This window comes from Thermobia domestica, chromosome 7, assembly GCF_964235325.1.
Source record: "Thermobia domestica chromosome 7, izTheDome1.hap1.1, whole genome shotgun sequence".
In the NCBI taxonomy this organism is placed as follows: Eukaryota; Metazoa; Arthropoda; class Insecta; order Zygentoma; family Lepismatidae; genus Thermobia; species Thermobia domestica.
The window spans coordinates 291,175,689-291,200,065 of record NC_137460.1 but is presented as its reverse complement, the minus strand read 5'-3'; the positions used below and the strand labels follow the sequence as shown (position 1 = coordinate 291,200,065).

The window sequence follows — 24,377 nt, the reverse complement described above, 5'->3', positions numbered from 1 at the left end:
ATATACGTATGTCGAATAAAACTAATCAGTAACGGATTTCCGTATAAGCTAAACAAGGTATAGCTTGTTAAGAAATTTAACGAGAAAAACTGAATGTAGATTAGAAATAACTGAAATAACGGTTTTATTATCTTGCGGACCCACAAAGAAATTTAAAGGAAAAGGCTGAATGTAGGTGAAAAATAGATAAATTACATGTTTCACTCTCTCGGAGCCCCTCCTCAAAAATAATTTTAAAAAAGCTGAATGTAGGTGATGAATAAATAAAATAAAATTTCACTTTCTTGAGGAATCAAAGAAATTTCAAGCAAAAAATACATGTGGATTAAAATATGAACAAAATTTTAAAAAATCAGTATGCTCAATATCCTCAGGGAACTTTACAGGAAAAAACTGAGTGTAGATTAAAATATAACAAAAGATAAGTCGGAGTATATTGTGTTGTTTACATTCTAAGGTCTTATGATGCAAGTAATGGGGCCCCATCTGCTAGCCTGCTTCCTAAAATATCACTGTTTATTAATTTATTAACCGTTTCAAGGGAAGGTACAAAGAAGGGATCAACTTACACAACCCTTTATAGGGCACTAGTATTCTGTTGCTAACTAAAAGCTTTTTGGTGCAGACGCTATAGTCGCTGATTTACTTGTTTTCCTTGTGCCTTTTTCCATTTGTCCCTTATAAATCGAATATTCAGCGAATTTTCCTTTTGCTTAGCCGTTTTCCCCCTTCTTTGCTCCTGCTTTTTTGGCGTATGTATTTGTGCTTCAGAACACAAATTTGGAGTGAAGAAAATGTTCAATAAGAAAACAAGTTTTCAAATATTCAAAAGAATAAAAATATTTTATTTGAATTATATGTTACATTCCTTTCTTCTATATTTAGATGGAAATAAAATACATCTTTCTTTTTCACTTTGCCAACTTTGTGCAGCAGCTAGATTATGAGAGTGAGGACCGGCTAAAAGTATCTTGCTGCGATTTTGTTTCGTTCATTCTACGCGAATGACCTGGATGGCGTAGAATTATTTCTGGATTGTAAGGATATAATCCCTTTACTAAGGTGTGAACGAAAAGCTAAAGAACAAATTGACTTTTTCTCACAGGGCATGTTGAAATAAATATATTTAATGGGGATTGAAACTTGCAAAAGTTTGGCAACCGCTCTTCAGATTTTTGAAAACGCTGCCCGTATCTGTTGCATTATGTCAAAGGTCTTTCGGCAAAGTGAAGTTGATAAAATTATATTGTGCTCCAAATGAGTCAAGAAAGACTCACGAATTTGGCCATTCTTTCTATCGGAAATTAAATCTACTTTGGATTTTGATAATGTATGTAGTTGAGACTTTCGCAGCTACCAAAACATTCTGAATGATGATGGAACACAAACTAATAAGGTAGTGGAACTATCATCGAGAGTAGTTACATGTTTCAATTTAAGACAATAAAAACACATAAGTAGCGATACCAAAAGAATAATAAAAAGCGTTAAAGACCTGTCAAAATTGACTGGTGATAGGTGGTAAAGGAAAGTAGGATGGTACAACCCGTAGTAGAATTCTTTGGTCACATATTTAGTCTATGAAATATCCCAATTATTCAATATGTTCACGATTTTTTGCTATAATATATTCTAATACTGTGTTAGTAAGGGGTAATGGAAACAGTCATAACTGACAGAATATAAACATGACTTAATAATTAAATACTAAATAAGATAATCATAAAACATGTGTGAAATCTGGAAACGACAGTAAAAAAGACAAGAAGAAGTCAAATCTATTCTAGCCATTGTTTGCTAATAGTTCGGTAAAAAAAAAAAAAAAAAAAAGTGTAAGTATCGTTTATGGTCACTGGGGAGAGAAATCGGATGTTAAAATGAATGGGACAAATTGTAGGAGAAAAATCTAATCAAATAAAACCCATGAGACGTAAACTCAGACAGGTGAGAAACCATGAATAGACTTTACCATATGATAAATTGTATAGGAGAAACACCAAAGGCGAGAACCGAAGGAGAAAATTCTAGAATGCTTAGAGCTTACAATTAGAAATCCCATCGGTTACATTATTATTTGCATTTTTTTTATATCAGCTCATTGATACACTTTGTACGTACATTTGTCTCTAAATGTGTTAATAGCAGCATTTTTTCACTATTTCATCTAATTACTGTACACGTTTTAACTAGAATAGTATAACTTAGGTGCAGGATAAAATCTGGATTCTTTGTTGTCACGTTTTGTTTGTTCTTAAGATTACGTTATTTCTGTCGTGTTTGTACTTTCCGTTACATTTATATCTCTAATTCTGTTTCTATCGTTTTCCTGTTTAAAAATGAATAAAAAAGAAAAAAACATATGCAATGATAGTTCATGGTCCAGTTTTATTTTTAGATACCAGCCTAAAGGCAATTCTGTGCATTAAGAATAGACAGGGATGCTGAATGTCACCCCCTTTAATAGCCGCCAAGCCATATTTCTCGGTATTTAGCACCATGCTATTTGTGCATCAGAATTATGCACATGGCGGCCAACGTGTTAATGTATCAGTATCCCAAATTAAAATGGTTTGAACACAAACATCAACAGGAAAGGGAGAAGTGTGAATACACAGAAAGAATAATTATGCAAAATAATGTCAATAATAGCATGATTCTTCGAGAAGGGGCCCCGATCTACTTAGCAGTCCCCGAGCCCCAGTTTGACAGACGCTGCCACTGTTTAGGGGTCAAAAGGTCCCACCCAAAATTTTGAAAGTTGAAGCCGGATAGGCAATAAGTGGACCGAAGTGAATAAAATTGTGCACAAATATTGTAGACGTAAAATGAGTGAATACGTGTTTCCTATCTTTCTGGAAAAAGCGGTTAGGTGGGATACGCAGACCCCTCCGAAACCTTTGAGAACGAAACATCAAAAGTGGGAATAAGTATACGTCAGAAGTGCCGAAACGACATGAAGAATTGGAACGAAAATTTGTGTAGGGACAATAGGCAAAAAAATAAACGAATACGTAGACTACTTTTATTTTCCGCAGAGAAATGGGTTTAGGGTGCGAAAACCTCCCTCCCACAAATTTTGAAAGCTGTCGCCCGAAAGTCAAGAAGTGGACTGAAGTGAATGAAACTCTGCATCAGATATTCCAGACATAAAATGAAACACATAAGCAGAAACGTGTCGATTTATTTCCTGTTTACTGTTGATGTCCCAAATTTGAAGCAAATCAGATGTGGACACTTGGGAAACACGAATTGCCTTATTTTATGTATAAATACCTACACAAAATTTCATTCGCTTCGGTCCACTCCTTCCTGCGCTTCTGCGGTACTATTAACTATTTTCGGAGGAAGTTTTGATCCCAACTCTGATTTTTCGCAGGAAATAAAAAAAGACGTATTAGTTTATTGTTTGCTTCTTGTCTCTACACAAAGTTTCATTGCATTTCTTCATGTCCTTTAGGCACTTCTGACATAGTACTATTAACACTTCTGATGTTTCGTGACCAAAGCTTTGGAGGGGTCCATGTAACATCCAATCGTCTTTTCCAGGAAAATACAAAACACCTTCTCCCTCATTTTACGCCTACAATTTTTGTGCACAATTTCATTCACTCTTTCCACTTTTTCATCACTTTTCGGCGTCAACTTTCAAAATTTTGTCTGGAGGCTTTTGCCTCTAAAATCCGTTTTACCGCAGAAAATAGAAGACACGTATTCGTTTATTTTATATGTTATCTACCTGCCAAAAATGCTGCATGTAATAGGAGCTGATAAGCGAAACTGGTGTTCCACATCGACTTGCACGGACATCAACATAAAATGACTTTAGTTATTAAAGCAAAGGAATAATTTACATTTATTTATAAAGAAAGGTAAATGTTTGAATTAAGAAAAATCAAGATGGGGAATGCTTTCTTTTTTTTTCAATAAATAGGTTAACACTTTCAATCCTACTGTAGTTCCGGAACGACAGGCTGAAACTTACGTTAAATCCGAGTGCCATTCGGGAACGACACGCCCATTTAATATTTAAAAATACCAACCAGAAATGAATTTTGTATGCTCTTTTATTTGAGAAAGTAATTTTGAGTGTTTTGTAAATTATCTATGGGCGAATCTGATCCAAGGATGCCTTTCAGTCATTGTAGAAAGAGAACTAAAGAAGGTGTATCATTATTATTCATAATACTCAAGCATTATTACTTTGCAATAAACAAAGTTATTGTTTGCAATGATTTTTCAATAGCTCTTGTTCGGAAACTGGTATCTTCTAGTAGATTGGTACTTTTTCTTCTATTTCTGAAAGTTTCAACCGTTTAGAGTAAAAACTTAAGAAGATATGATTTTTTTAAAAATACCTTTTATTTTCTCCAGGACACAGGACTTTGTCAATTTAAATACCCCTAGAATTGAAAGTGTTAAAAGATTAGATTCACTGCTATGTTTTTGCATGTATCATATCACATAAGCAGTGTTTCTTCCAGAAATGTTTTTTGAGAGGACACTGCCCCCGGAGCTCTAAGAGTGCCTCCCCCCCGAACGAGACCAAAATGATACATCTATAATACAATAATGAATAAAATAGTACCAGCAGTGCTCCCTCGGACCTTTTTTTCTGAAAGAACGACTGCACATAAGATTCACCAATCTGCTATTCTTGACAATAAAAGTGTGATCAGTATAATTGAGTTGCAACTTCTTAATATTTTTTTCACACAGATAGAACTGAATATTTCCATTTTTATCCAAAATGAAATCAGTTAATTTGAAATAAGATTACAAATATTCAATGTGTGTTTTCAGGTCACTTCAGATTTCCCTGGAGAAATTGAGATTAAGATTAACCACATCATACGTGTTTCACTTTTTTTCTAGTATATTGGTTGGATTAAAATATATTTAATTCTCAAACTCAGGTGGACAATTGCTCTCCTGCTACCCAATGTTGTGCACAGCCTCCCGAAACAAAATTATAAATACGCCACTGAATGCAGCGTATAGAACTGAACGTCATTCTGTTGTGTGACGTCATTACCATAGTACCGGTTTCCGTCAATGCAACGGAAATCCATTTGCAATGATATTTTTGTTTCCGCCAGTAGGAAGTTTTACGAAAATGAAGTTTTTTAAATACTGAAAATGAACGGATTTTAAAAAGTAACGAATTTTCTATTGCATTTCAGAATAATTGTGATAATTCTCAATTACGGCACTAGTTTATCTAACAAGTAAGCAAAGCTAATGTAGCGATGGGCAATGGGAATATTACCGGTGGGAAGAAAAATTTAAAAAATGGGAATATTCACGGGTTTTTCCTTTGCATATAAATTCCCGGGAAGGACTTATAATTTCTTTATTTTATCGACGAAATTATAAGGACCATATGACTTTATTTTCATTTATTATGATTTACTTTTAGGTTTTAAATAATTTGGAGGTTAAAGAAAAATAAAATTCCTTGACTTTACTTTATATAACTAATAATATGATTTTTTAGTTCCATTTCCATTTGTACTAAGAAGTTACAAAGTACTAATAAGTTACAAATGATAAATAGGAACTACGTTGTAAAGTAATGTAGAAATTAGTAGAAATAGATATTAATACATCCCGAACTACCGTTAGTAATAGACGTCCGTCTGTTTCCTGTCTCTGACTCGAATTTTTGAAGAGATACTTGGAATTCTCTTACATGTGAATTAACGCATCAAATTTCGAGAAATAGGTAATAAGAAAGGCCGTTTGTGGTAATGTTACGTGGACTGCTGCAAATCCCGGGGAGGCATGAGGGGGACATGTCCCTTCCAATCGTGGAACTGAGGGGGACTGTCAGGGGTGTAGCCAATGGGGGCCAGGGCCCCCAAATGGTTTCCTGGCCCCCCATATGACCAGCTTTTATAACATCATAGAAAAATTATCTCGCTTCATTAATTTAAAAGTAACAAAGTTTATTGACAATTAATAATTTATGGTAAAATAGTATGGAGAAATATTGTTTTTTCATACCGATCGAAAAATAGTATAGTATCTCTTCCTTATACCGATCGAAAAATAGGATACTTTTTTGTGACAGCAGATTACACAATTTAATGCGATTTATATCTGACAGTTTGAAGACAAACGTTTTAACAAGGTACTACAAATACAGCCATAAAACAAAGGTACTAAACTGATTTGTAAGTACATTATATTTTTATATGATTTAACAAGTGTTTTAAAAGACATAGAAGATGGAAAATTTGGCGAGAAACAATGCCTTTATTCAATTTGGATTTCATTCTCTCTCTCTTTTATTTCTACTCACCAGGGAACTGTACAAATGGGGCACTCGAGTTGCCGGACGAGGTGCATCACATGTGAAAGAGGATGTAAAAAGATGTCCATATGCAAAATTGTAGCGGCTGAGGGCAACATGGACGAGCGTGAGAGGCGGAAGAAGTGGGGCCTACAGTGGGACTTAATAACACAGAAATATGCAGAATCACACGTTTCGCTCCCGAATGGTGAAAGAAATGCTTGTCAAATGTATAGGAAGTGGAACATGAGAAGAGGTGCTATACTGTGGGGGATATGGACATCATGGGCGCCATCTTGAAAGTAGCCATCTTGAATTAGAATTCAAAATGTTAAAAGAAAAGTGGGGCATGTGGTATATCAATTAAGACTGAAATTTTACCAGAAATTCATTGGTGTGGATCCTGCTATTGTAACTGCCTTGTGAATTAGAAAAAAACGAGCAGGTAAGAAAAAGCACAGAGATGGGCAAACAAATGTCACATACCCATGATATAAACCTTAAGAACAAAAAAATCCAAAGGTAATTAGGTTGAGGCTGATGACAGTTTCTGATTCGTATGTATTGTTTGTTGTATTACAAGCCTACAATGATGGAATTTTGGCAAGTAGGGGTTTGAACACTGGACAACACAAAGAATGTCGGAATAAGCGACTGATATTATAATGCTGTGATTTATAGACTTAATCGGTTAATATTGTAACATATTGTAATATAAAATATTGTAAATGTGGCTTTTGTTACATTACATTTCAATTTCAATTTCAATGTAGATCATTATAAACTTTGTGGCTAGATGCAAACTAGTTCTGCGTAAGAAAAAGAAGTTACAAACGATAGAGGTCGGACCAGGTAGTACAGAGCCATCGACAACATTCTGTGCTAGCAGAGAGAGACTGCGCGAGCGATATGAATAACTGACGTGCGTTAGCAACAAGTAGACGAAAATGTAGACAAGAAAGTGACTAGTGCGAAGTTTAATGTGACCTAGGTCGTTCACCTCCTGGTAAATAGGTGTTATAAATTGACATTTTGTGTTGTAGTGCTTGAAGTGTAGAAGGTATTTGGGTCCTGTTCGTGAACATGAATCCCCAAGCAGTGGTAGCGTTATTAGTTCGTGAGTTTGTGACGTCCGATGATAATCCCCGTCGAGAAGATCGTAATGCTTTTGAACGCATCAGACGCTTATTAGTAAATAACGATACGGTACTCGAAGAATACCAAACGTTAGTTATAGACGAGTGTCTAGCAGATGAGAATGAGATTGACAGTGAGAGTAGTGACAGTGACCATCGCGAAGAATCTTGTGTAGCGAATGCGTCAACTCATTCTCCAAAAGATAGCAGTTGTGAGCAGAGTAGTAGTTCTCCACCAAAACAACCTGCGAAACGTACGAAGGAACAGTTAAAGAAAGCCTATAATTACTGGATTGAGACAGAAAAAAACATCCGGTAAAAGAACAAAAGCATCGTCTGTATTTTCACGGTACAAATTTCTACAGGGGAGTCTGAAGCCCCTTCGTACTTTTGAACGCAACCTCAAAATAGCGTCCATCAGCAAAATAAACGACGAGGTGCTATTACGTTTTAAACGAACGCGGGCCATGAATGGGATAATTCACGATCGGGCAATTCGAATGTGGGCGATGAATGTAAAGAAAGGCAACTGACACTCTTAACTTCAAGGCATCGTCTTCCTGGGTAGCAAAATTTAAAAAAAGCGTAACAATATTGTGTCACGCAAAATTACGCACGCAGTGTCAAATCTGCCAAAATTGAGCAAGAACTACAGAGAACTGCAGACGTGTTTGTCGAGGAAACAAAGGCTATAATCGTGGAAGAAAACCTCAATTTAGGCCAAGTGGTTAACATAGATCAAAGTCGATTTGATAAGGAACTGCATTCAGGCAGAACACTGGCAACTAAAGGCGTCAAACGGGTGTATTCTAGCATTGGATCACCGACAACAGTTACGCACTCTTATATGATAATGTCGATTATAGTGATGGATGATAAACTGTTATCACCATTATTTCTAATATCTGCTGAACCTACAGGTAAATTCCCCGCGAATATGCGAGACACTCCTTCAAATATCAAGGCATTTGCTCGAAAAACTGCAAATACGAGCAAGAATGATCTGAAGTTATTTCTTCAAGACGTATTTTGGCCAACTGTGACGGAAAATCGCCTTTTGCTGCTTGTTGTTCGTGGTCTTGTAACAAAGATGCGCAATTGATACATTTACTGTTCCAGATAATGTTGTCCTTCACAAACAACTCATAGCCCCCAAATGCACTAAACTTATTCAACCTCTAGACGTTGGATTCTTTCGCACTTACAAGCAGTATGTGCGATTTATCACTGACGCTGCATTTAACATTGATGGGTTTCATATCTGGCATCGAGACAACTTCATCCGTCTCCAAGCTTTCACTCATTTTCAATTTCGTGCTTCCCGGTTCATTAATTTGATTAAGCATACCTTCTACGTAGCTGGATATCTTGAAGAACATCCGGGAAAATTCCAAACTCCAATGACCTTTTGTTTTGATTCTGACATAGCAGCAGATTGTTAGGAAGATCAGTGTACTAATCCCAGCTTTGTCAGGTGTGCACACTGCGAAAATGTCTTTTGGTTCCAGCACATTCTTATCGATACCCTCCACATCAACTGTTTCATAGACTGGTACGGTATCTTTTTGCGCCTATATTTACTTGTAATTGCCTATGTTATGATTCATTGTATTGCATTTCAAACGACTCACGGTGTAATGAAACGTGTTTTAAACAAGTACGTATATTGTTCACACACAGACAGCAATCTTTATCTCCTGTAACATTCCCAGTGAATTGCATGTGAACACAGTTTTTGTACTCTTCTTATAGAGGTGCATCCAGTGACTACATTCTGCGAATGGTTTAGATAATATGGTTTTCCACACGATCACTGTCATATGCGTACAGTATATATTTTTGTCATGTATTCTTTGCTGAATAATTGACTTGTACCTTAACAGGACTCAAACGAAACATTGGTTATGTTGCCTATGTTCATATATCCCTTTCAAACGTTGTTGCATGTTCGTATTTCTCAACTCACAATAAAGAAACTATAAAATTATTCAAACCAATGCATTTCTGGTAAAATTTCAGTCTTAATTGATATACCACATGCCCCACTTTTCATTTAACATTTTGAATTCTAATTCAAGATGGCTACTTTCAAGATGGCGCCCATGATGTCCATATCCCCCACAGTATAGCACCTCTTCTCATGTTCCACTTCCTATACATTTGACAAGCATTTCTTTCACCATTCGGGAGCGAAACGTGTGATTCTGCATATTTCTGTGTTATTAAGTCCCACTGTAGGCCCCACTTCTTCCGCCTCTCACGCTCGTCCATGTTGCCCTCAGCCGCTACAATTTTGCATATGGACATCTTTTTACATCCTCTTTCACATGTGATGTACCTCGTCCGGCAACTCGAGTGCCCCATTTGTACAGTTCCCTATTCAGTGTAATAAAATAATTATGTATTTTAAGTCACGAATAATAAATAAATATTTTTGTCAGGAAACCGTAAAGAAATTAAGTGAAATTTCAAAGAAAATCAATCTTGTGTAGATAGGTTCTGTATACAAGGTCTTAAATTTAAATATAAAGGTAACCAAGAAAGGTTTTGTTGTTTTTTCACCCACCACCTTCGAACATCGATGTGTCACCTAACCTGGAAGATCAAAAATAGAACCGATCAGCATCGACGACCTTCTGAAAACGATCTGGAAGGCAATGGAATCCATCGCGATAAAACTTAGTGGGCCGTGAAGCGAAGAAAGTATCAGGTGCATTTTGGACTTTTACTAGGGATTTGAACTGGCGTCCTCTGAGGTGATTGTACAAAGAATGGAATAGGTGATAATCGGACGGTGCAATACCCGGGAATATAGTGGTTGCAATATTGTTTCACATCCAAGGCGGAAAATGGTGTCCTGAGTAGTGATGGGTAAATTCCCGGGAAGATTCCCAAAATGGGAATTTATCCGGGAATTTATGTTCAATCTGAAAGAAAATTGCATTCTATTACTATATTATGATTTCAAAGTTGAATTAATTTTTATATCACAGCATATTATTACTGTTGTCCACAGAGGATTCTTTAAAATGTATATTCTAAACTGTATCATGTTACTTTATTAACACTTTATTGTATTTAGAAAGTGCGCATAAATGTATATTTATTTACAATATGTTCTATCAATTAAATATGTGTGAAAAAATTATATAGTAACAGTTTAAATTTATATGTAAGTGGATTTGCTCAACTAGACTCTATTGCTGATATTATAAACACATTAAATTTATAAATGTTATAAACTAATTAGCTTGGAAAAATACTGGAAGATACATGTCTCAACAATTTATCAACATTTACGCATACATATTTATGTTCACAAAATTTGAAAGATACTTACTCATCTTTATATTTTAGCACGTAACATTGAAATTCCATACGTTAATTCACATGTAAAAGAAGTCCGAGTACCTCTTCAGAAATTCGAGTCAGAGAGAGGAGACAGACCGACGTCTATTGGTAATGGTGGTTCAGGGTTTATTAATAGTACTTCATCTCTATTTCTACATAATTCTAAATTACTTTACATACTGCTTCCTTTTAATCATTTGTAAATTATCACTTTGCTAATTTTGGCTGTTCTTTAGCATTGGGGGCTAGCTTTTGCACCTACTTTTTTGCGATATTCTATTCCGATGCGGTTGTTTTATGGTTTCATACGTTAAATTACGTTACCAACATTAAATTTAGGCAGCATTGCCGAGCGAGCGTCAGTGAGTGAAGGCGGGTTAGAGCCCCGCAAACACGTTGTTTTCTATCTTCGTTACCAACAATTCACATTCTTTTCTCACATAAATGAATTCGACTTACCTTTACGGTTTGTACAAAGCCCTTACCACCCTAAAAAAATGTGTTCGATACTTTCTTGACTACTTGAACACCACTATCGACCCATTTCTTCCGTAAATCATCCTACTTTTTGCTAATTTTAGTCCCCAATACTAAACAATTACTCTACGTTTCTGTGCAAATGGAAATGGAACTTAAAAAATCATATTATTAGTTATATAAAGTACTGTCAAAGAATCTTAAACTTTTTAACCTCCAAATTCTTTAAAACCCAGAAGTAAGTCATAATATATTAAAACGAAGTAATTAGTCATATAGTTCTTATAATTTGGAAGATAAAGTAAAGAAATGGAAATAAATTCCTTCCCGGGAATTTATAGGCCAGGGGAAAACCCGGGAATATTCCCATTTTTAAATTCCTTCCCACCGGGAATATTCCCACTGCCCATCACTAGTCCTGAGTCATCCTAGCCACGTGGGACTTAGTGTTGTCCCGAAAACGAGGTCCCATTTGCAATTCAGAAGTGATGGCTCCGGAGTTTTGATTTTTTGTTGAGCACAGCTCAACTGCTGACGCTACACAGTTGCATTGATACTCTGACCAGCTGGTAGCAGTTCCCGATGTACGATGCACCAAACACATAGAAGGACCTTCTTCTGATACAGTGCTGGTTTCGGCTGTTTTGTAGTCGGTTCATGGGATGCTAACCATTGATGACAGCGCCGTGGAGCTTCGTATAGGACACACTTTTTACAACATGTCAACGAGCTGTACAGAAACGGCTCCGAAATAGTAAATAAACACAGGCGACTGCCGCGTTGTCTTCTGGCCCGGAGTCAAAATATGTGAGATCCATTGACCCAACTTGTAGTGCTTCACAAGTTGATGGATGTGCTGCCGAATGGTTTCTCCACACACTGAATTGTAGTCCCAGTTCCTCTTTGTACATGTGTTGGTATTCTATATGTGGTGTTTTCGGGTGTTTCGTCATCATCCTTAAACTTGTTAAACCATCGCTGCAATGTCCGCGTCGTCACGACACCCTCACCAGAGGCCTGCATATCTTCTGTCCCGCTACAGCGGCGTTTGATCTCCATTTGAACTCGTTCAGCATACATGCTCTTATGACGCTCTGTGGATGTCCCATGTTCCTTCTGTCTTTACGCAAGTTCACGGTGTGTCTGAAGTGCCACAACCAGGTAGTATGTTGGATATACCCACACAAACAACTGGCGTTCGCCTTATCTCCACTCGCGTTCAACTCACAGTGTGAGGTTCAATTAAACACAGACCTCCACGAAAAGGGACAGAATTTTCTTGGTTACCTTTATAGTTATGCACAAAAGTATAGCGTTTGGTCCCGGGCAGTAGTTCTTCATTAAGCATAATAAAAACTATCTTGAATATAATGTATGGATAATAATAATAATAATAATAATAATAATAATAATAATAATAATAATAATAATAATAATAATAATAATAATAATCTAATAATAATAATCTTTATTTTAGTGCCACGAACAGCTTTTGGCAAAAATACAGCACTTGGTATCAGAGTATGCGATGGAATAATAATACTACTAAAAATAAATAATAAGAAAGAAAACAATAAAAAGAAGGGTACTAATATAAAACACAATGTAGCTAAAAGTCAGCTAAGCAGAAATAATTCCTTGTCAATGCAGTAAAACTTATCAAGTTTTCCATCCATCTAAAACAACAATAAGCTAAGAACAGCAGTCATAAAATTACATTTGGCTTAATGTTTCTAAACGTCATTGATTAAAAACTATCAGTCAGGTCACATAAAACTTTCACATTGTTTGATACAATAAGTCTAAAATAAGCTTAAAGAATATGCCAATCTTTTTAAAATTTCACATTTCCAATTCAGAGGAACTAAAATCATGGTATTTCTTATGCTATGATTTGGCACTTTAAAACCTATGTTTTGTAAACAATATTAACTGATATAAATGTTATCTAGTATTTTTTGCATGCATACTCTGTCGAAATTTTTTCGCCTATTCATAAGGCTTTCTAAACCCCAATAATAATAATAATAATAATAATAATAATAATAATAATAATAATAATAATAATAATAATAATAATAATAATAATAATAATAATAATAATAATAAGAAGAAGAAGAAGAAGCTAAAATAGTACTTTTAGTTTTCCAGAAGGAAACCAAACTTTTCCTTTCTTTCAGGCCTCAAGAACACTAGCAGCAACACATTTTCTTTGGCTTTGTACTTTGTAGCTGCTCCCCCCTCACAAACGACTGGCTCCCCTACAGAAACCTGCTGGCTACACCCCTGGGGAAAGTTCACCCAATAATCCGACTTGAAATTTGTTTTGGAGAGAAATTTGATTATTTTTGTGCGAGTGCTACAAAGGAACGTGAGATAAAACTGATGTCCGCCAGAATAAACCTCCAATCTGGACGCCTCCCAACGTTGAAGACAACTTTGATCCTCAAGAATATTGTTTTTCAACTTAATAAATATTTTGGAAATCACAAAAAAAAAAAAAAAAGTGGGAAAGGACTTACCCGTGCGCCCCGATGTTGAAGACAGATTTGCGCCAATGGTTACGTGAAAAATTATAAAGATAAGTGAGTATTTTGCAAACATTTTCAGCATAAATACTTATGCGCAAATGTTGATAAAATGATGAGACATGTGTCTTCTGGCAGTTACCCAACCTAATTTGTTTATATCATTTAAAATTTGATATGTTAAAAATACCAGCAGTAGAGCAAGTTTAGAAAGTTCACTTACATAACTGTCTAGCGGTGTAAAAGTATGTGCAATTACTATACCAATTTTCCACATATTTACTTGCATAGAACACATTGTAGGTAAATATACGTTTATATGTACTCTTTAAATATAATAAAATATTAATAAAATAACATAATACAATTCAGAATATACATTTTAAGGAATTCTCTGGATACAACATAATAATTGTATATTGTGATAAAAAAATTAAGGAAATTAAGTTTGAAATCATAATATAGTAATATAATGCAATTTTCTTTCTGATTATACATAAATTTCCGGAAAATTCCCATTTTTGGGATTCTTCCCGGGAATATTTCCAGGGAATATTCCCAAAAAATAACTTCCCGAGAATTTGTTCATCACTAAGCTAATGATCATAAATACAATTTGGCCAATTTTATGGACAAATAGCGAAATATGGTGGATTTGGAGAGACAGATAGCGACAAAAAATTTACAAAAGCAACTAACAACATTGTTAGCAGCTTTTCAAGTGTTTTGTCGACAAAACTGGCGAATTCTCTTAGTACTTTGTTTAATTTGATTGTACTTTACTGATCGATTTCCAACAGGTTGATGAATAGCACTATCGCAATTTATTATAAGAATGCCAATGGACATATGCCTTATTCAGGAATAACATGCGTGGTTCATTAAGTCACAACCTGAATGCATTATACGTAGCACATATGAGAATTGCTCTGTGTTACAACGTGGAATGAGCAAAACTGTTTTTCTTTTTATAAAAACCTGACATCAGTTTCTAGTAAAACCGAAATCCGACAAACCAACATTTCGGTATTCCCCAAAACCGTTTCAGCTTTCCATTGAAACCGGTTACAGTTTTCTCCAAATCCGGCTCGGTTTATCACTGAAACCGGTTTCGATTTTCTTCAAAACCGTTTCGGTGAAAATTTTTTTGTTAAACACAAAAATTATTTCTGTGGAAACGGAATTGGTTTCCGTAGAACAACGAAACCCTATTCTGGTCAGAAAAAGAACCAATTTAAAAAAACGGAACCGGTTTTGAAGAAAACCGAAACCGCAACCGGATAAAACCGAACTTTTTTGGAGAAAACATAACCGGTTTCGGTCAAAACCTAACCGATTTCAGTGTATAACCGTTTTTTTTAATTTTCAGAAACCGGTTTCGGTTTTCCTAAAAAAAAGGAGAAGAATAAGTACAATTTTTGTGCCCAGAAATAATTACAACATACAACACAACCTCTTGGCAATGTTATGGTGCACCAGGTGAATTGACACTTGATATAGTTATGAGAATATCATTTATAGATGCGATCTTTGCGTTCTTTTTCCAAAGAGAAGAGTGAGCTAAGACAGTGATGGCAATTTTCTAGAGTAGGGCAAAAGAAAATAGAAAAAAAATCTTAAGGAGGTCAATACAATTTACGGAATTAAGAAAGGCACATTTCACAATTCTTGTAAAACTAAGCCCTATTAATGATTTAAATTTTTAATAATCTGGTTCGTAATGAATTCAATGATTCCTAGAAATGAAGTTGAGTGCTGAGGTGTTGGTCTATTGCAAATACAATTCCCTCGAAAAAAAATCATTCATTAGACTAGGTATCATGTCGCGAACGAGATAGAACATATCTGTGGTCAGTATTTGGTCATCGGGCATTATCTCTATATCGTTAAACTAGAGCATTTCTTAGTATGCAGCGTCTGGATGGATTAACCTATCTTGAGGCCCGGGCTAGAAAAAAGTATGTGGTCGCTGCTCTCTTTACCTAATAGGCCTACATTTCTGTGAAAGTACAGTACGAAAGTTAAGGAAGTATGTTTCATATTTTTGGTCATTTTTAAATGATGATGATTATATCTTTACGATTCTTTTTGGATAGCCAGTTGAGATTTTGATCAGAGTGGAGGCCCCTGTCTATCTGTTGGCTTAGGGTTATAGTACCTTAAGCCTCTCCCTTAATCCGGCCCTGTACTGAGTGCATAGTTCTGCATAACCGATAAATCCAAGTGACTAAAACGTGCGACCTACGGGCTCTTGTTCTCCCTTAAAAGAGCCTTAATTTTTAAATACGCAGGATAAACCCAAAAGAGGAGGATGTGACCGTGTTTCTTTGAGAATACCGGTACGTCATTTTTGGTGGTTTCTGTATTTGTTGATTGTGTTTACGTATGCGTATTTACTTTATATTGTTTCGCAGAAAACGAAAAAGAAACAAAGGAAGGACCAGAGAGAGAACAAAAACATCGCTTTTAGGTTTAAATTCGGTAAACGTATGTTTTAGCGACTTTCAGTGCTGATTATACCCTAATTTTATCAATAGGAGTTGGCAGCAATGCATAAATATTGGATTAGTGATGGGCCGAATCGAATTCTTTAGCGAATCGAATACGTATTCGAATACTACGAATACATCCTATTATAAATAAATAAATATATATATATATATATATATATATATATATATATATATATATATATATATATATATATATATATATATATATATATATATATATATGTGTGTGTGTGTGTGTGTGTGTGTGTGTCACCAATTAATATTGCACATTCATAATCATCTTAATGGATTTATGGGAAAATGATTGAAGAAATTTTAACCGAATTCGCAGTCTTGCGGTGGCGCAACGGGAGTATTACCAACGATAGATAAATGACAAGAGATAAAGTATAAGCCAAGAACAGTTCTTTAATTTCTCAATGAAAGGGGAGATCAATTACTGCGAAAGATTAGGATTAGGATTTAGATTTCTGGGCTTTCCGAATCTTATCATTTATGCCAATTTAAAACTAGTCTATATACTGTATTAAGTTCCATTTAGTTACATTGTTATAAAAATAGCAAAAATAAGATCTTTGTTATCATATTCTCAGCATTTTTTAAAAAATTTATTTCCTTACGAAAGCTTATAATCTCGGCCTCAGCCCGTCAAGTCTGCTAGATTATGTCCTTCGGCGATTACTCTTTCGGGAATAGGGATGAGAAAAGCAGCAGTCCGAGCAGGAGCGTCATTTCAGATTTTGCTTGGCGGGGGGGGCAAGACCCTTTGATTTAAGTAAAATTTTTCGTTTTTCACTGATTTACTACTATTCTTTTGATAAAACCTATATAAATCTCAAACTCAAGGGGGGGCAATTGCCCCTCCCTGCCCTCCCTAAATGACGCCCCTGAGTCCGAGCCTTTTGCAAGATAATCACACTGGTGCAAATCCTGGGTGATGTCCTTCGGCGTGTGGTACATGCCCCCCCCAATCTTGGAACTCTGGGGTTGTCCCCCAATAATCCGATTTGAAAATTTTTTTTGGGGGGGAAATGTGGTTTCCAACTGCCACAAAGGACAGTGAGATTAAATTAATGCATCTTGCTTGTTTCATTTTAGAAAAGAATCGCATTCTTTAATATTTCAAACTGAACTTCATGTCCTGGCGCATTTAGGTCGCATCAATTTGTATTAATTCCGCTCCCGCTACTTGGACACAAATTGCAATAAGTGGCAATGCAGGATATGCCTCATGCTGGAAAATTGTCTCAGCTGTAGATACGGGCTCAAATCCCGGGGAAATTGAAGACGTTTCCCCAATATTGGAACTGGGGGACTTCCCCAATAACATCTCTGTTTCCCTTATCCTCCACAGCATTGTTTCCCAACTCATAAATATTTTGAACATCGCTTAAAAAAAAGATTATGGGAACGGTCTTATGGGGAGAGTAAGAGAAAGATAGAAAGAGGGTCCCAAGAATTAGAGAAACATTTCTAGGGGACCCAAATACGCGTATTAATGCTCTCTCTCCCCAGAAAAAATCTAAGTTACGGCGCTATCTGAATATGTAATGAATTTGTATAAAATACAAACAGAATACGAGTCGGTAAAATTACTGTACAAGAGGAAGGGCAAGAAGCAATGTATATGTGTGTAACATTTTGTTTATCGCATTCTTCTACATGGAATACTGCCTGGACCAAGGTTCGGCCTGGAGCTGGACTACTGTATTCGCTTCGCTGTATTCGATTCAAGAAGCGAATTCTTCACCCGAATTCGCACTCTTGCGCAGGCGCAACAGGAACAATATTGCCAACGATAGCTGCACAAAAAGGAAAGAAAGAAAGAAAAGACTAAAGCGAAACTCAAAAATTATTTGTTATTGTATGTTAGCGATCGTTTCTTTCGTTTTTGTATTTTAAAGTAATGAGGTCTAGGAACCCTGTAAAAGAATAAAAGTCATCATTTCTTGTAGCTGAATTAAGATGCGGGGTAAAATAGATAACCTAAAATATGACTGAATTGGTAACACTGCAGATGAATTCGAATACTAAAGTATCCGAGTCTTTTCTGTCTGCTTTGCAGCTTGCTTACATTACAGTCAACTTTAGCAGCGGAAGTATGTTCCTTTTTCGGGCTGGAGGCAAGGAAATTAGATAACCGTGTAATTCGTTGTTATTTGTGATCAGGGGCGTCATTTAGGGAGGGCAGGAGGGGGCAATTGCCCCCCCCCCAAGCAAAGTCTGAAATGACGCCCCTGTTTGTGATATTCTCATTATGGAGATTTAGCGTGGTACGGAATATCAAACAACACTTTTTCTTCCGAAAATAAATTGTGGAAGAATTAGTACAGCACAAAGTAACAAAAGCGAATACAAAAAGAATTCGAATTCTTTTCCGTAGTACTCGAGGTATCCGAATTCTTGGGCGAATCGAATGAATCGAATTCGCTGTATTCGATTCGGCCCATCACCATATTGGATTCTTCTTCCAGGTTCAGACTCCACTGTTTCACACTTAATCACATAAATTTTGGTGGGTGTTACCTGAGCTATGTGAAAATCAGAATAACGGTAATATCTATGTTTTCAAAAATCGAATAAGTAATTATATCCAACTAGTGTATTTCTACCAATAGTGATAAGGTATACTCAACTTCGCAAATTTGCGAGCTGCTATTATGTATTTCTAAAGCGCAGGTACGAAATATGTGCGCTGGTTTAGAAAGATACTTTAAAAAAATGGCCTAATCTGTAGGGGGAAAGAGTGCACTTTATGCAGAACAAGTGATTTCGTCACGTTTTTTACATGACGGAAGGTAGAAAAAAGTAGGGTAGGGTAGGGTTAGGTAATTTTGGATCCATTTTGTTAAATGAGTGCAATTGCTCGTATAGCTACTCATTGCATCGGTTCCTACAAATGTTCTGCACAAAGTGCACTTACCTTGTGGGATATTATTTTCCTACGCATGTGCAAATAACTGGATATAAATTCACAATATGTCTACAAACTAATATATCATAAAAATTGTTGGTGATTGCCCCTGTTCCAATCGACTGTCTTTGAAAGAGTTTTTTAATGTAGGAGTTAGATTGGCATTATTCGAGCAGATGCTCTAGTTCTTTTTTGAGTTACTATATTTTCAGTTCAGGTTAAAGTTTTGTATTTCTTTTAGCAGAGAACACACTAGATAAGAAGCTCCACTACTAGTTGCAGATTGACTTCAGGAGGGGTCAGTAGGTTGTAAATACTGTACGGACATGTAGCATAAAGACGAAACAACTTATGCTAGAAGGCCACTAAATAGCACAGTGCTGTGTAAGCGAGTCGGGTCAAAAGCGTAGCAGGGGTTGCCGAGCGATAGCAAGAGGCTGCGTCCGTAATGAGCAGGCGCGTCAGAAACGGGGTATACGCATGATCAAGGATAGTGGAAGAGCAAATTTAAACTACATCACAATACTTTTGCTGTAACTCAAATTTCATTTCAATATGTTGTGCAATGACAGTAATTACTTACATTCACACTCTCGTTCCTTCACGAAAAATGTCTCACATTGTATTTTACCTGTAAATATTCTATTTGACAGAACAGTCGGATCGCGCGAACCGATTACAGTAATAGGTGCATATTTGCTTAGATAGCTGAGTATAATACTGTGTGGACATATAATAATCACAGTGCACAAACCAAAAACTAATTTGTGATAGTTGGCCAGTAAAAGATAAATTAATGTATGCTATGTAAGATAATCGAAAGAAGCAAAGGTAAGGAAGGAGCAGGGAACAGTCATGTCAGCGACGGTAAGTATACGCATAAACGGGAATATTGGAAAAACACTTTACATGGCATAAAGTGTGTGCATTGCAGTATGTTTGTGACACTTTATTTTATGATCACTTAGTTCACAGTTTTCACATAGAACTTCACTTTATAATATCCTCGTGAATTTGTGTCCCTTCCGCACGTAAACACTAACACATTCCTCGGTCTTCTAATGTTTCTAAATATGCGTGTTGAATGCCTTGTTTACACATTTCAAAATTTATAATAGAGAAAACTTTGGAGTGCTTTGTACATAACTATTTAAATTGCAGGTTCATGGCGAACATAAATGTCATTCATGTGTCATAAATGCCTTTTAATGTCATTCGTTTGTGAATTAATCCTTTTTTTTTTTTTTTTTGAAAAGTGGCAGCTATATTTGCTTTCTGCTCTGTTAAAGAGAGAATAAAATAATGATACAATTATATGATGATTTGAAGAAAAGTCGTAACTTATTTCCGTATTTTTTGATTAGATTCTTACACATCATCACACATTTTTAAGATGGCTCACAAGAGATAATGATTATAATTTTTTTCTTTTCTAATACTAATCTGTCGTAATAAAATTCTCTTCATTCACCATTACCTTAGATTTTTGACAGAGAAAGTTACCAGAGGTATGTATATATACTGTGAGAAAAAAAAAAGAATACGATATAGTGATGTTTACTTTAAAACTGTGGATTTAAATGTTGTTCACTAATACTGGATGGTTCAACGAGAAAACTTATTTTCTGACACGTAGCTATGGGAGCCTCAATGAGTGTAAACCAAGAAACGCAAACGATAGAATAGAATATTTATTGTCATTAAACAACAAGTATGTACAAAGGAAGAAAAAAAAATTACAATTTACAATTTTCTTTAAATTCGTCGATGCTATAAATATAGAATTATCTACAAGGAAAGATTTACAATGTTTTTTGTATTAATTATCACACGTCATTTATATATGCACTGGCAATGTATTGTATAATTTCATACCTGTTTACTTATAACTTCCTTCTCTTTCACTTAGCGTAATACAAGGAGTATTAAGTCATCTTTATATCTAGTATTGTTTGAATTTGGTATACTTACGATAAACTAAACTGTTCTCTTCTTCTTTAACATAGATTAGACAACTATATATATAGAGAGAGGGAATTGTCATAATTTGTAAATCCTTAAAATATTTTGTACACTATATGTTACCAACTAAAGCTTGTATTGGTCTTACGGATTCTGCCATTTAAAGACAGTCTGGACACCAGGTGAGTTACCCTACAATATTATGCCATACTATAGATGAGAATGAAAAAAGACATAGTATGCTTGAAGAAGCATTATTTATGTAACTTTTTTTTTTCAGTTTACCTATTAAAAATAACACGCTAGATAATTTCCTGCATAAATTTTCAGTATGTTCACTCCAGTTTAATTTCGGATCTAGATGGATTCCCAACAGTTTTACGAAATGGATTGCATATCTACCTCAGAAACATGACTAGTATGAGAGAAATATATAGTCTCTCTTTTTAGATTCATGTATTTAAAGCTTATTGTGCTTTAACCATGTAAATGAGATTTCCAAGATTTCATTGCTTTTAGATTTCATACACTCTAATCTCTTATCTGTACCTAAAAGAGTGTCTCATCAGCATATAATATAGATTTACAAAGTAGGAGACTTATTTATATAGATAAGAAAGAGTAAAGGTTCTAATATACTTCGTAAGGTTCCCCGGCTGTTACATCAAAAAATTTTGATGTTTAATTAATAATACGGACGGATTGACGTCTATTACTAAGAGAGGACTTAACTAATGATAGCTCAGTTTCCCGAATACCATAATAATATAATTTTCCAACCAATATACGATGTGACACCGAATCGAATGCTTTACTTAGGTCTATCTACGTTGCACACTTATTTAAGTTTTTTTCAAAGGTATCTAATATATGTGATGCAAAGTTTTCTATTGCCTTAGTCGTGGAAAGGCCAGATCTGTATCTAAATTGCGGACTGTGGAATATTTTATTTTGTTCAAAGTACATTGATAATTATAAACAATGCATTGTTCAAAAAACTTTTGAAATAATTGGGACCAATGATATAAGGCGGTTGTTACGAGGATCACTTTTATTTTTTTCTTTTGTGTATATATACGTACTGTAGCTGTTACTTTAAGACAGTCAGGGAAGATCCTATCGAAAAGTATCGCATTGAATAAATAAACCAAGGGATCAGTTATAACATCAATTATTTTTCGAAACAAGTTATTAGAAAACCCATAAATATCTTCCTATATTTGAAGATTTTAATTTATTAACAATTAGTAAAACAGTCCTGGCATTTATTCTAATCCACTGAAAATTTGGGTTAACATTATATAGGTTTCCCTGTGCTAATAAACTTACTAAAATCAAAAATTTGATTTTCAAAAGAAATGTCTTCACTTTTTGACATATCATTTAATTTTCTCATGTTATTTAAAAAATGGTCATTGAATTCATTGGCGGATATTGGTATGTGGTCTTTAATATTGCATTTTCCCATTTCATTAACTTGAGTATTGACCCAGCTGCTGCACAATTGTTTTTTGAATTATTTATTCAATTTTCGTTTGCAGTAATTTTTGCTGATTTAATCTCTATTTTGTATATCTTTTAGCAGTTTTAAATCTCTCTTTATATATAACCCTGTAATATTAGCAATGTTATATTACAATATGATTAGTCTATCCAGCTCAGATCTAAGGTCTAGCTTGTACCAAATATGAACTGTTTCTGAGAGTTTACTTCCATATGTGGTATACATGTTAATTTTTTCTGAATAACATTTATTAAAATATACAGAGTGGTCCGGAAGTGAGCGTACCCCCTTTACTTTCGCAGAGGTTTTGCGGAGATACTCCGGAGTCCCGAGGAAGAAGGCGTGTTCCACAGCTGCTCGTAATTCCTGCGTTGTATGGTATTGAGCCTTTCTTAGTTGTTACTTCATGAAACCCCAGAGAGCATTGCCTGGTTTTGTCAGATCGGGACTTCTTGGAGGCCAGGCAAAGGGAGCTGGTTAAGGTGCCCAACCTCTTCCAATCCAGGGACCAGGAGGCACCAACCACTCACTAAGCAATGTTATTAAACAAATGTGGGTAAAACCTAAGACCGTTAGAAAACACCAATCAAGAGTACGCCCACTTCCGGACCACACTGTAGAAACAAAAATTGATATTGATAAAGTTTTCGGAAGAATTTTCTCAGTCAGAAAATAAATATTCCCAGTTAAGATTCTTCAATGCAGAACGCAGATTTTGTATATTAAGTTCGCCACACACCTTCATAGTCACACAAAAAATGTTGTGGAGTACCACATAACATGGCAGTTTTCATTAGTTAAAACATTATATGAACATGGAGAATTTCTTGTGGGCTGATCATTAATATAATAAAAATTGTGGGACCTAAGAACATCACAGAGTAGTGTTCAGATAGATGTACTAACAGGCACTACATTAATATCACCATTATGAAATGTTGTATGGTTTTTGTACTTATAAAGGTAGCTGTTTAATTTCTCACAAGCATTAAGAAAAATATACATACCTGAATTTGGTGTCCGATTTAATTAAATAAAATATTATATTCAATGAAATATTTTTTGTGTAAGTAACACACCAGCTACCTGAAAATGTTGTTCTATACAAAAACAAGTTAAGTCAAAAACAGAGTATTCAATACCTATACTATTTTTTACGTAAATCCTACGCCACCGTGTAATGTTTTGAAATGGTATGAAATTTATCACTTTTACGTCTTACGATTATGGCAGTTAAGCTAAAGAAGACGGTGATAATGAGAAATGAATGAAATGGTAGGATGATGAAAGTGGGAAGGAACGTGAGAACCCCGAAAAACCCACGAGCACGGTATTCGTTCACCATAAAGCCCACACGGCGCGAACTACATTCGAACCAAGGACGTGAAATCTCTACCACTGAGCCACCCTACCCCCGCCTCCGTGTAATGTCTTATCCCTACAGAAAATAGTAGCTAACGTGTAACCTTTTGGCGTATGCATGTAACTTTCATCACTTATTATCCAATGTTCATTGACATAAAATATCACAAGGAAGAATACCTAAACATAACTCAAGTTCAGCTAGGTTGTTTCCTTTTGAGTGGTGATTTAAATGAATCTGCCAATCTATATGATTATTACAATTTTGAAAAAAAAAATCAATTGTTTTCTTCATCTACTGAATCATTTACAACATTCAGTTCAACACATTTCGTTAG

At 35.3% G+C, this 24,377-nt stretch overlaps 1 protein-coding gene across 6 annotated transcripts in view; it reads left to right on the top strand.

Annotated features, from left to right (window-relative positions):
• The first annotated feature begins 16,001 nt into the window (after positions 1-16,001).
• The window catches only part of LOC145691029 (uncharacterized), a 149,529-nt gene continuing 141,153 nt past the window's right edge, over positions 16,002-24,377 (top strand). The window contains exon 1 of one of the 6 annotated variants that reach the window (XM_081766585.1): positions 16,002-16,123. The gene's annotated coding sequence lies outside the window, so the exon portion shown is untranslated. Of the gene's footprint in view, positions 16,124-18,709; positions 18,923-21,236; positions 21,356-24,377 lie in introns of those variants that run through there. The other 5 variants (XM_081766591.1, XM_081766592.1, XM_081766582.1 and 2 more) reach the window with 5 other exon arrangements.